The sequence below is a fragment of the Dermacentor albipictus genome, chromosome 4, assembly GCF_038994185.2.
Source record: "Dermacentor albipictus isolate Rhodes 1998 colony chromosome 4, USDA_Dalb.pri_finalv2, whole genome shotgun sequence".
Lineage (NCBI taxonomy): Eukaryota > Metazoa > Arthropoda > Arachnida > Ixodida > Ixodidae > Dermacentor > Dermacentor albipictus.
This window is the reverse complement of record NC_091824.1, coordinates 133,604,328-133,617,960: the sequence shown is the minus strand read 5'-3', so window position 1 is coordinate 133,617,960 and position 13,633 is coordinate 133,604,328.

Here is a 13,633-nt window from a genome sequence, read left to right as displayed (position 1 = left end):
CACAATTGCTGTCTTTCCCTAACGACCTGTTCATTAATGCAAACCTGGAATTTGAAACGGATTGTACATTCATTGATTTCGCAAAGGCTTCTCATTCAGTTTCGCATGATTTGCTTATCTTCGTACTTAGCCTAATATAAATCCCAATGCCTTAGCACGGATAAAAATTTGTCTAACCGCACCCAGTATAACAATTTCTCTTCTGTCCCTACTGCAGTAACATCTGGCGTTTTCCAAGGGTCAGTTCTCGGTCCTTTGCTCTTTTTAATTTACATTACCAGGCATTCTTCCTGCTTTTCAACTTCAACTATCCGGCTCTTCGCAGATGAATGTGTAGTCTACCAAAATATTACTAACAATACAATTTTCTTTAAACTTCAATGGGACCTCGACAGTGTTTTTGATTGGTGCACTGATAGGCTTATGACACTTAGCCCAACTAAATGCAAAAGCATGCGTATCTCTAGACGTTCTTCTACTCAAAGCGTGCTTACTTATTACTTCCTTAACAATGTTCTCTTACCCCCCGCTGACTGTTATAAATATATCGGCATTCACATCACGTCTAATCTGTCCTGGTACATCCATATTGAATATGTGACCAGCAACGCGAACCGCATGCTTGGCTATTTTCCTCGAAGTTGTTACAGCGGAGCTGTTACACGCTAGGTTCTGACTGTTTGTGTGCGTAGGCAAAAAAGATGGCGGCCACCCTCAGAGCTAAAAAAGCTAAAGCAAAAGCGTATCGATGCGTAGCGTAGTAGCGCCTCAGATGCGTTTAATCGCGAGAAGTGTCAAAACGTATAGTGATAAAAAAATATCGTAATAACGAAAAAGTAAAACCAGAATAGACGCTGCTTAGTGTGGATTGCGGTTTGACGTCACGGGCTCTATAAGCAAACCACGTAACCTTATCTCAGCTCCCTTCCACCCGTACAGTGGGTAGGCCGCGTGCGGCGAGGACTGCGGAAGAACACCGTCGTGAACAGAAGCGGGAATGTGCGTGGCGACGGTGGGCGGCACGTAATGCAGATGAAGATCGCGCCGCAAACACCAAGCTTATCCACCTTTGCTTGGATGGTCCATACCGACTCCACTCCCATAGAAATTGTGGGTGATTCCAACATAGACGTGTCTCGGCCAGACTGAAAGTAGTTCGTGGCGTTTCTCTTGGAAAGGTTCGGCATTCAATGATTCACACATCAGTGTGCCCATGACGCGTCATCGGTCGTGTGTAGATCTCACCTATAAGGAGGCATTGATCTCGCATTGGCCAAGAACCTTTCCAGTGCCGCCACAGAACCACTGGCCGTATATCATAGCGATCATAAAGGGATAGTCACCTTGGTGAGCAAATAAGAAATCCGAAAAACAAACTAAAGAAGCTTAAAATTTTTTTACAGCATTGAGTATATGCAACTTATTAAGACAACAATGAAATCGTGAAAAATACGAAATTCATTGTGGTACGTCTTCTTATTTTCAGTCAACATATGTAATTATTACCATATGTACAGCTCCGCTGGTCATCCACCTTCACAGAGTGGAATCATTATCATCATCAGCCTGGTTACGCCCACTGCAGGGCAAAGGCCTCTCCCATACTTCTCCAACTACCCCGGTCATGTACTAATTGTGGCCATGTTGTCCCTGCAAACGTCTTAATGTCATCCGCCCACCTAACTTTCTGCCGCCCCCTGCTACGCTTCCCTTCCCTTGGAATCCAGTCCGTAACCCTTAATGACCATCGGTTATCTTCCCTCCTCATTACATGTCCGGCCCATGCCCATTTCTTTTTCTTGATTTCAACTAAGACGTCATTTACCCGCGTTTGTTCCCTCACCCAATCTGCCCTTTTCTTATCCCTTAACGTTACACCCATCATTCTTCTTTCCATAGGTCGTTGCGTCGTCCTCAATTTCAGCAGAACCCTTTTCGTAAGCCTCCAGGTTTCTGCCCCATGCATGAGTACTGGTAACACACAGCTGTTATACACTTTTCTCTTGAGGGATAGTGGCTACCTGCTGTTCATGATTTGAGAATGCCTGCCAAACGCGCCCCAGCCCATTCTTATTCTTCTGGTTATTTCAGTCTCATGATCCGGATCCGTGGTCACTACCTGCCCTAAGTAGATGTATTCCCTTACCACTTCCAGTGCCTCGCTACCTATCGTAAACTGCTGTTCTCTTCCGAGACTGTTAAACATTACTTTAGTTTTCTGCAGGTTAAATTTCAGACCCACCCTTCTGCTTTGCCTCTCCAGGTCAGTGAGCATGAATTGCAATTGGTCTCCTGAGTTACTAAGCAAGGCAATATCATCAGCGAATCGCAAGTTGCTAAGGTATTCTCCATCAACTTTTATCCCCAATTCTTCCCACTCCAGGTCTCTGAATACCTCCTGTAAACATGCTGTGAATAGCATTGGAGAGATCGTATCTCGCTGTCTGACGCCTTTCTTTATTGGGATTTTGTTGCTTTCTTTGTGGAGGACTACGGTGGCTGTGGAGCCGCTATAGATATCTTCATGTATTTTTACATATGGCTCATCTACACCCTGATTCCGCAATGCATTCATGACTGCTGAGGTTTCGACTGAATCAAAAGCTTTTTCGTAATCAATGAAGGCTATAAATAAGGGTTGGTTATATTCCGCCCATTTCTCTATCACCTGATTGATAGTGTGAATATGGTCTATAGTTGAGTAGCCTTTACGGAATCCTCCCTGGTCCTTTCCTTGACAGAAGTCTGAGGTATTCCTCATTCTATTTGCGATTACCTTAGTAAATACTCTGTAGGCAACGGACAGTAAGCTGATCGGTCTATAATTTTTCAAGTCTTTGGCGTCCCCTTTCTTATGGATTAGGATTATGTTAGCGTTCTTCCAAGATTCCGGTACGTTCGAGGTCATGAGGCATTGTGAATATAGGGTGGCCAGTTTTCTAGAACAATCTGCGCAACATCCTTCAACAAATCTGCTGTTACCTGATCCTCCTCAGCTGCCTTCCCCCTTTGCATAGCTCCCAAGGCGTTCTTTACCTCTTCCGGCGTTACTTGTGGGATTTCAAGTTCCTCTAGACTATTCTCTCTCACCTTATCGTCGTGGGTGTTACTGGTACTGTATAAATCTCTATAGAACTCCTCAGCCACTTGAACTATCTCATCCATATTAGTAACGATATTGCCGGCTTTGTCTCTTAACGCATTCATCTGATTCTTGCCTATTCCTAGTTTCTTCTTCACTGCTTTTAGGCTTCCTCCGTTCCTGAGAGCCTGTTCAATTCTATCCATATTATAGTTCCTCATGTCAGCTGTTTTACGCTTGTTGATTAACTTAGAAAGTTCTGCCAGTTCTGTTCTAGCTGTAGGGTTAGATGCTTTCATACATTGGCGTTCCTTGATCAGATCTTTCGTCCCCTGCGATAGCTTACTGGTCTCCTGTCTAACGGCGCTACCACCGACTTCTATTGCGCACTCCTTAATGATGCCCACAAGATTGTCGTTCATTGCTTATACACTATGGTCCTCTTCCTGAGCTAAAGCCAAATACCTGTTCTGTAGCTTGATCTGGAATTCCTCTATTTTCCCTATTACCGCTAACTCATTGATCGGCTTCTTATGTACCAGTTTCTTGCGTTCCCTCCTCAGGTCTAGGCTAATTCGAGTTCTTACCATCCTATGGTCACTGCAGCGCACCTTGCCGAGTACGTCTACATCTTGTATGATGCCAGGGTTCGCGCAGAGTGTGAAGTCGATTTCATTTCTAGTCTCACCATTCGGCCTCCTCCACGTCCACTTTTGGCTAACCCGCTTGCGGAAAAAAGTATTCATTATCCGCATATTATTCTGTTGTGCAAACTCTACTAATAACTCTCCTCTGCTATCCCTAGAGCATATGCCATATTCCACCACTGACTTGTCTCCAGCCTGCTTCTTGCCTACCCTGGCATTGAAGTCGCCCATCAGTATAGTGTATTTTGTATTGACTTTACCCATCGCCGATTCCACATCTTCATATAAGCTTTCGACTTCCTTGTCATCATGACTAGATGTAGGGGCGTAGACTTGTATTACCTTCAATTCGTACCTCTTATTAAGTTTCACGACAAGACCTGCCACCCTCTCGTTAATGCTATAGATTTCCTGTGTGTTACCAGCTATATCCTTTTTAATCAGGAATCCGACCCCTAGTTCTCGTCTCTCCGCTAAGCCCCGGTAGCACAGTATGTGCCCGCTTTCTAGCACTGTATATGCTTCTTTTGTCCTCCTAACCTCACTGAGCCCTATTTATCCCATTTACCACCCTCGAATTCCTCCAATAACACCGCTAGACTCACCTCACTAGATAACGTTCTAACGTTAAACGTTGCCAGGTTCAGATTCCAATGGCGGCCTGTCCGGAGCCAGGTATTCTTAGCCTCTGCTGCGTCACAGATCTGACCGCCGCCGTGGTTTTTTGCTTCGCGGCTGCTGGAGACTGAGGGCCGGGGTTTGATTGTTGTATTCATATAGGAGGTTGTGGCCAAGTACTGCACCAGGGTGGCCAATCCTGCTCTCGTGAGAGAGTGCGTTACCGGTTCTGGTCACAGGGATTAGGCCGCACTCCAGGCCTGTTTGTGCAATTCTCTCAACACACGGTTTTTTTTTTCGGTGGAGAATTGCGTGGCACCGGGATTTGAACCACGGTCCTCTTGCACGGGAGGCGGATACTCTACAGCCCCCGCAGTAGTTGTATGCCTCATTTAACCTACAGTGGTGCCTTATTTGATCAGTCAAAGTGGACCAATCTGAGCTCGGTTATACCGCACGGATGGCACTCGGCTTGAGAACCTGGTATTTATGACCTGCACAGGTGTGGCCACACATAGATGAGGATATATATAAATATATATATATTAGGAGGATTCCCGTACAGTGATAAACTAAAAGAAAAGACATTAATAACGGGGAAAAAAAGTGGAATAGCTCTGAATTAATTTTCACTGTACCATCTCCCGTTAAGACTTCACAAACCCTCATCCCCTCAACATTAGAGCACGCATGCGCCATATGGGACCCCCGTAAAATATCTCTCATCCTTACTCTCGAACCAGTTCAGAATCGCACCGCGCGTTTCATTATAACTAACTACTCCCGTCATTTTAGCGTCACGTTCATGTAAATAAAGAACAATTAAAATTATCAGACCTTTCCTTCCGTCGTACTAACTGAATCTCTTTCATAAAATCTATCACTATAATCAAGTATTGAAAGTTTCCCTTTTTCCACCACCTTGCTACGTTTCAGTTGGAAGAGATCACCTTTTTCAAAGTAAGCTTGCCATCGTGTCGCACTAACTTATGATATCATGATTTTTTTCGTCCCAAGAACAACCACCGCATGGACCACCAGCTTCCCTCCTCCATTGCTGCCAATGTAGATGGGCAGAACGATCCACGATCGCCTTGGGAAATGCCTTGAAACGCTTTATCCAACTTATTTCACTGCATACGTTTGCAACCATTCTGCTCCTTTCTACAGTGCCTTCTGGCCTTGAAAGTATTCATAATAAATAAATAAATAAATAAATAAATAAATAAATAAATAAATAAATTGTAAGACGCTTAAGCAGCACTTAAAGACCCCCGAGAGCTCACGCTTGCCGCGACTGCAGCTTATGCAACCGCAATGTTTATCGGGAAATGCCACGCTGCTCCTACTGCTCCAATGGCAGCTGGAAAACGCTATCACGTTAAAAGGCGTTTGTGTTTGAGTTTTCGAGTAACATATTTATGTTTTCCCGTATATTCAAATTACAATCCCATGCAATGATATCTGTAGGTTGTGTGTAAGTCGTAGTTTACGATTTTTCTCACGCATTTTACTTTGATAAACTCAATTATTGAAGTAACTCCTTTGCACTACACGGAGGGCCTGCGTGGTTGGGTACGCGTGGTTCAGAATGACGATACCCGAAACGACGGCCGACAATAAGGGACGTCGACGCCGGATTATCTGCGACTCGGGGCCCTTAACGCTATTGCTTAAATATATAGCGCCGGGAAGCCTTCCACGTCGGCTCAACACATTCCGCGACCAATTTTGAACATCCAGCACCCGACCCCATCACGATCGAGGCTTGCCCCGTGCGGACAGAGATAGCTATAATGCGCGAGAGGCAGTTCCTGCAGATGAAGCCGCAATAGAAGCAAGATGGGAGAGGGTCCTTTCTATACGCGAACAGCGGAAACAAGCGAAGGAAGCACGCGTACGCCGGCGATAAGTACGCCGCCGAGCGCGGGAGCTGTAAACCTAACGCGCAACGCGGCCGACCGAGAAGACAGTGGCTGCCGCTTTTATACCGAGAGGACCTGAATACAATTATCCGTCCGCACCAGGGTCTACCCCTTCCAAATGTGAACTGCCAAGAAATGGCGCTAGCCGTAGAGGATGCCTGCCAAAACAAGGTACGAAGCGACGGTTATCAAGACGGGTTTAAACATTTCCGTCATCTCTACGCCTCACCATGCAAGAGACGGTGCGCAGGGTACAGGAGCTGTCAGTTCGCTGAACATTAATGGACGACCTCACCCCGTCAACGCATACGTGACGGCTGGTGAGAATGGATGTCGCGTGAAGTCATTGACAGCATCGAGCCGAATATGCCCTCCGCAACGCTCAAAGCTCACCCGCGGCTGCGTACCCAGGGGGTAGAAATCGTGGACGCCCGAATGTTGGGAGACTCGCAGAGTGCCCTGATCATCTTCGGAGACATCGTGCCACGCTATGTTTATTACTACGGCAGGGAAAATTTGTGCCGGCCCTACAGAAATGTGGTGCAGTTCTGGCAGGAGCTGCTGCGGGGTGGGACATTGCCCAGACGTGTGTCGACAACGCGACCTATCGGTGTGCCGCGTATGCTGGGGGCGGGAACCGGCCGACAGACCGACAGACATGATTGTTTCCCCAAATGTGCCATTTACAGTGGAGACCATCCGACAGGAGTATAGGGCATGCCCCAAGTACCTCAAACCTCTCAGACCGCTTCGAAGACGTCCATCAAAAAGTGACCACCAGAGGAGGCCACCACGTTGGTTCGCCACAGAGGACGAGGACTTCGAATTTGAGAGTTTCCCGAATTTCCCTAAAGGCAAGCATCACGGCCATTCTCAAACCTGGTTGCCGTCAAGGGGGCAAGCCAGACCGGGCTAACCTGGCCGGTCTAGCCGGGGCAGAGGGATCGACAGAGACCACTGTCCAGACTTCGGACACCCTGTCCACAACAGAAGCAACAAGGTTGTAAACAGAAGGGGTGGAATCTGGCCACATCCCCTGGCGCTCCGCTGCAAAGAGCCAACTACAACAAAATCAGGTAAGCTGAGTGCAAGTTGCGCCTCCCACTGCCATACCCAAACACCAAATGCACCTGTTATGCAGCACCCCGAATACTGTAAGATAGCAGAACAGAATCGCCTTACAAAGAGCAGTTTGTGCGATTTGAGGGCTGAGCCTGATGCTCTAAACAGCACGGTAACAAAGAGCACATAGATCACAGACACAGCCTAACAACAGACCAAACAATGTGCAACCAGTAACAACAGAGCAATTAACACGGAATATGGCATGGAAAAAACAGAAAATAAAAAATTGCTGTTTGCGGAGTTTCACAAATTCCACAGACACATGAAGGAATGCCTCGTGACAAAATCAGGAGGAGAAGCTCCTTGGAGAACTAGCCACAGTCCGGGGGCCCCCATGACAAGAGCCCAGAATTTGGAGGTTACAGGCAGCGATTGTATTAACCATTGCTAGGGACCTACGGGCCAGATCCGAAGAACACATTGAGATATGGCAGTAGAACTGCTACATGTTGGGAAGAAAGCATGCCAACTACACACAATATAGAGTCAGTGCCAATTGCTCCAGACATTATTTGCCTACAGGGGATAAGAAAATTTTGACACATCCTTAAGGGCTTTGTTTTATATGAGCACTTAGGGTGCCCTCAGCCACATACGCTAAAAATGATGTGGCGCTTCGTGTAGAGTACGGTCAAGGGGAACCCATACAGCATCAGAGGATTACAGTCTGGCCGCGTGAATGGGTAAGCTGAAGACTATGATATTAGACACGTGGATTTCGAGAGGATAGTCATGGTAACCATGGACATGACGATGGGAGGATAAGATTAATATCTTAGGGGACTTTAATGCGCAACACGTAGAATGGGGTTATAGGGCTAACACTGAAAAGGGGCAGATGCTGCTAGATCTCTTCGAGAAAAATATGGCCTAACCCTGCTAAATCAGGTCGACATGCCCACTAGAATGGAAAACAGTGTATCCCTTTGGAATAACCTGGGAGTTGATTGTTACGTACTAAGCATATCCATAAACGTTGTGAGAATACGACGGAGGTTGACAAAGCTAGGTTGAAGGATTTGACAAAATACTGCGAGCAGCTCGACGCGATCGGCTTGATCGCGAGCATTGCAGAGTGAACAACTCTGTCAAGGGGCACCTTAAAGCGAGTGACAAAGACAGTGGCCACTACTGAAAATTGCCCTGCGGTGGACAAGAACCTAATGCACTTATGGGAAGCCTGCCGTGGGTTGACTAGGAGATGGAAGAGACAAGGAATGAACTACCACAAGCTTAAGATACGCTAGCTCATTTGGCCAAGCAGATGAATTCATATGTGCAGGAACTGTACAAGGGATAATCGGCATCAATTTTGTGACTCGCTCAGTAAAATGCGCCTGTAGACGAAAACATGGTATGTCCTCTGCAGCATTTATACTTCACGATTCTGGGACGACTGTTTCAGATTACTAAAAATATGGGATTTGAGACGAAATCTTTAGTGTCCAAGCTTCCAAACACCACACCCTAAGATTTCCATGATATCATCAAATATTAACAATTTTACCAAACTTTTATTTGTTAACATCAGGAGGATGTAGAAGCGGAGTTGGCCAGTATAGCTCTAAGCATAACCTTTGTAGAAACTCTATCCCTTGCAAAAGTTTCAAGAATTAGGCGCTCAAAATCTGCTAAAATGCACTGCTGATTTAGTTCATGTTTCTGTACTGCGTATAAATGCAGTACTGAAAGCAAATTCAACTGTGTCAAATTATTAGAGTGAACTTTGCACACCCCTAAGTTATAAGTATATATCAATGTAAATTCTTGTGATGTCTTCAGAATGCTTGTGAACATTTTTTGGAATGTACTGCGCAAGATTATGCCAATTGACTATTGTGTGTAAATGCTGAATTGATGCAGTGCAATAAGCACCTTCGTTTTCTAATACCTTGAGCTACATGTGCAGCTGCAGCTATTATACAGGCAAAACACAAGTGTTTTGAGAAAGTTCATGTACATTTCTTGTTATATATAATACCGTATCTACCTCTATGGGCCATGATCAGTAACAATGGCAAGTACTAAATGTGCCAGCATAAAACTACAGCTACGATTTAGAATGTGTAAGCTGCGACTGTTGCTTCCTTGATGGAAGATGCCCATTTTCAACTCAAATAGTTTAGGGTGCAGCTGATGCATTTGTAAAGCCCAACCATAATCTTCTAAGAAGCTTTTACACAAAGTTGAAGGGTGCAGTTATTACACAAGTTTGCATGGTAGTGGCCAGGTACACTTGTGTGAAGGAATATTAGGCAATTACTGTCAGAGAAATGACTAAAGATGTGGAGAAACGTGTGCCTGTTCAAATCACTTACACATGCAACCTGTTGTACAGTGTCATGCATGTCTTATTTCACCTTATGGAGGCATCTTCTTAATTTGCACCAAGACTCTTTGCACTGTTTTTGCATGAACTGCTGCACCAAGCCATCAGAAATTCTATTTATTTTTTAGACAGGAGAATGTGATTCAGCGAACGAATCTTTAATGCAACACTTCACCAAAGACTGATGTAAAAGTGCTATACGTACAAATACAACAGAAAATACCAGACCCATTCTTAGATAAGCCGCTTTCATCACACACTTCGCAACACATTCATTGTCACCATGGTCCAGCACAGCAACTTCCATGATCACAGCTACAAGAATGCCTACATCCATATAGTAGACAAACGTAATCAAGCAGGAACAAAAGACTAAGAAAGGTGCAACTTTGGCTATACAGCTGGCAAATATAATCAGTTTGTAATGCTATGCACAGGGGAGGAGAGCATAAACAGTGCGCTCTGTCATGGCTTCCCTACTGGAACATTTCATTATTCAGTCCAATAACAATTTCATACATTCCACATATTTCTTATGAACCTAATTTTGCATACATTCAATATAATTTCTATATGAAAAATTTATTAAATTGTTGGAGCTCACAAGGAAATTTCAGCACGGTTTAGGTCATGACATTAATGAGCCAAACTCGGCCTGTATATTCAGTATACATTTTTTAAATGCATCTGCAAAGAAACTGCCTATTTGTGGTGACAGCATTTCGAAAATGATGGCAAAGGCAAACAAACTGTCAGTCTCAACAAGTGTGGGTTGCTATAATGCCTCTGCATTGGGCTAAGCAGAAAGAAAAAAAACAGAACCCAATAAACTTAAACACCCTATCATGCCTTTTGCAAGGAGTGCTTGAGTTCAAACATCTAAGAACCAATAGGTCATTTCATGCACATACATAATCACTCCACACCTATGCTGGATATTAACCCTTTTACATCTATTTACCCTACATTTGAAACCTTTCAATTCTACAATGTTGTTTGCACACACACACATAGGCACTGGGTCCAGATACTTCTCACATCTTGCAAATTCCCAATTTGATAGCTAAGAAAATAACACTTGGGTAGAGGCATTGAGGTTTGATCGATAAAGGAAAGGTATCTAGTTTTTTTATTGACAGGGGAAAGCAACACATGAATGTCATGAGGTCGCAGTGCATTCAAGCAAGAAGGAATTGAAGGAATGCAATAAAAAAATGGCATCAATCACAGACATTTGTAATGAAATCAAAGGCATTACTGCACTTGCGCAATACTTGGCAAACCCTTTTGTTATAGGGCAGATGGTGCGATGACTAAGCAAGAATCTACACATCATAGGGCTCTAGGAAAACAATGCTTCACACTACTGTATAACAATCTTTAGCAAAAAACTTGTTTCTATGCAAGAGCAGAGTCTGTATCACATGGAAGGGCACTGGCAAGTGCACATATAACAAACTATATGAAAAACAATACAAGGTGACACAAAAAAATTAGAGCTAGCCAAGCACTAAAGTTTTGCGATTGGCCTCAAATGTGGTCGCTCAAACATCGGCTGTCAGTACAGCAAGTAATGGGAACAAAGTGCATCAAATTACTGCTATTGTGGAGACACCTTAACACAGCTATGGCCACGGAATGGGCACATATAAACACAGCACCAGAATACCCACTGCAACACATTATTGCTTCTCACCTGCAGGTTTTACTAGTATGTACACGTGTCCATAATGATTGCCTTTATCATGGCTAAAGAGCAAGGAGAAAGCCTAGTCGTACCTTAGTTGCCACTTATAGAAAACATGAGCCGCCAATAACCGTAAAATACTTGCACCATCATCTGCTGCAGCCATTTCTTGGGTTCTATATAAAAAGAATAAAGACTTAATTGCAGACTTATTGCCAGACTCCACAAGTAATAAGAACAGGTTATAGCTCATATATGGTTTTAACATGTATGGTTTATGGCTCATGTAGTTTTAACAAGACTCTATGGTTACTGACAAAGTCAGTGCTTGTACACATGTCGTTGACAACAGTACGTGGTTCTTACCCAAGCACAAGATGCACAGTTGGATCACATTCTTGCTGTACACTGGAAGCTATAGGCTAACTCTCTATGCGGTTAACCAACTACATGAAACATTCCAAGAACAGGCTTTTCTTTGCCTGAAGAGGACAGTGACAACAGCATGTTGATTGCCACGGTAACATACAGGCAGGACTTACTAGGCACAGCTGACCACTAGAGAATTATAGCCTCTCTCTCTCTCTAAAAGAAAAGGGGGGAACACTTGCGCATAGTGCGACTATTTCTCTTGACTAAACAATAGCATTCAAGAAACTGCACCTGAAAATTTATGTTGATAGAGTATGATAAGTGGCTTCAGCAACTGTCTTGCTCTGTGGTCTGTATGGAAAGTAAGCTAACACTTAACGTGTTTTAAGACTGCAACCCAGTGCAACTTGCATACTAGCAGCAATGGCCTCTGCTTATGCTCACAACCACTTGACACTGCAAAATCATGCACACACGTTCCAGAATCTACACTGCAAGCAAGACCTAATTATTAAGAAAGGGATGCATGCACGCTGGCTTAGCTGCAGTAAAATGGTGTCTAAGCCGACCAAAATTGGAAGCCGCGTAGCAGTGTTATCTCTGTGACACTAGCTTCTGGAGTACAAAATTGTGGCGCTAAATTTACTGCTGCATTAGCACTCCTCGTGTAAAAATAGTCTTCGTTGCTCTGAGCATAAGAACTGCCATGTAACATGCCATGGGAGTTTAGTTACAAGTAATTCAATGTTTTTCTATGTGCAAAGGGATACAAAACTTGTCTTAGCCATTACTGTACACTGTATGGGTCCTCATTGTGGTGGGGCATTAGCTGCAATGCCAGCAAAGTGCAACAAATGGCCAACGATATAGATAAATGTGTGTGTGTGTGTGTGGTACGGTAAGTGCTGGAAGGAACAGCACTGGTTGAAAACTGCAAAATGCTGCATTGAGTAAATGGGTTGATCTGCCATTATGCACCTTCAGAATAAATTGAAACACAAACAGGAAATAACTTATTAGAATGCATGCTGTGCATAATTACATGGAACTTTGATGTGTAATCACTCTGTTGCTGGTTTTTAAGTATGTAGCAGTCTCAAGTGTACTTTTCGAAGTCTGGATTAGACCGCTGTTACAAATGCAGGCATACTCGGAAACAGACAATGCACTGCAGTCATTTCTTGCTTGCTAACATCAGAATTTTGTGCTGATAGTAAACTAGGAACATATAGAGGGTAACTAACGTAAAAAATTGAAAAGAGATAGAGCAAAGCGCAACACGAAGTAAAACATTTGCCTAAAAAAGCACGCAGTAAAGCAAGCTTAGCGGACTATATTAGGCAAACGTGCTCACAGACACATGTAAGAGTACCAAGAGTCTAACACCAAATGAAAAGCACCAACTTGCTAGGGCCGAGATTGCGCAGCTGTGAACTCCTGCTGTGACGGGATGGGACACTAGCTCTGATAATTGAAAGGACTTGCACATTGTGAAGTCAGTAATGGTTGCAAAACTCCACAAATTGACATTCAGAACCAAATACTACTGACACTCAAGTCAACACCTTAAGTGATCACACAGTAACTGATATAAAGCTGACATGCTTATGATTACAAACAGCAGATAAGAACACTATAGCTCAAGCTATTGGGCAACATCATATGAAACAACAAAGATTTCGTAGTTTCCCCACGTTGGCCCTTGCACCACAAAACACCACATATCATCATGAATGAGAAGAAAGGGGGTAAACCGAGGGGTCCGATTTTTTATTAATCATATCACGAGAAGCCAACAAAGATGCCACACCACAAAACACCACACATCATCATGAATGAGAAGAAAGG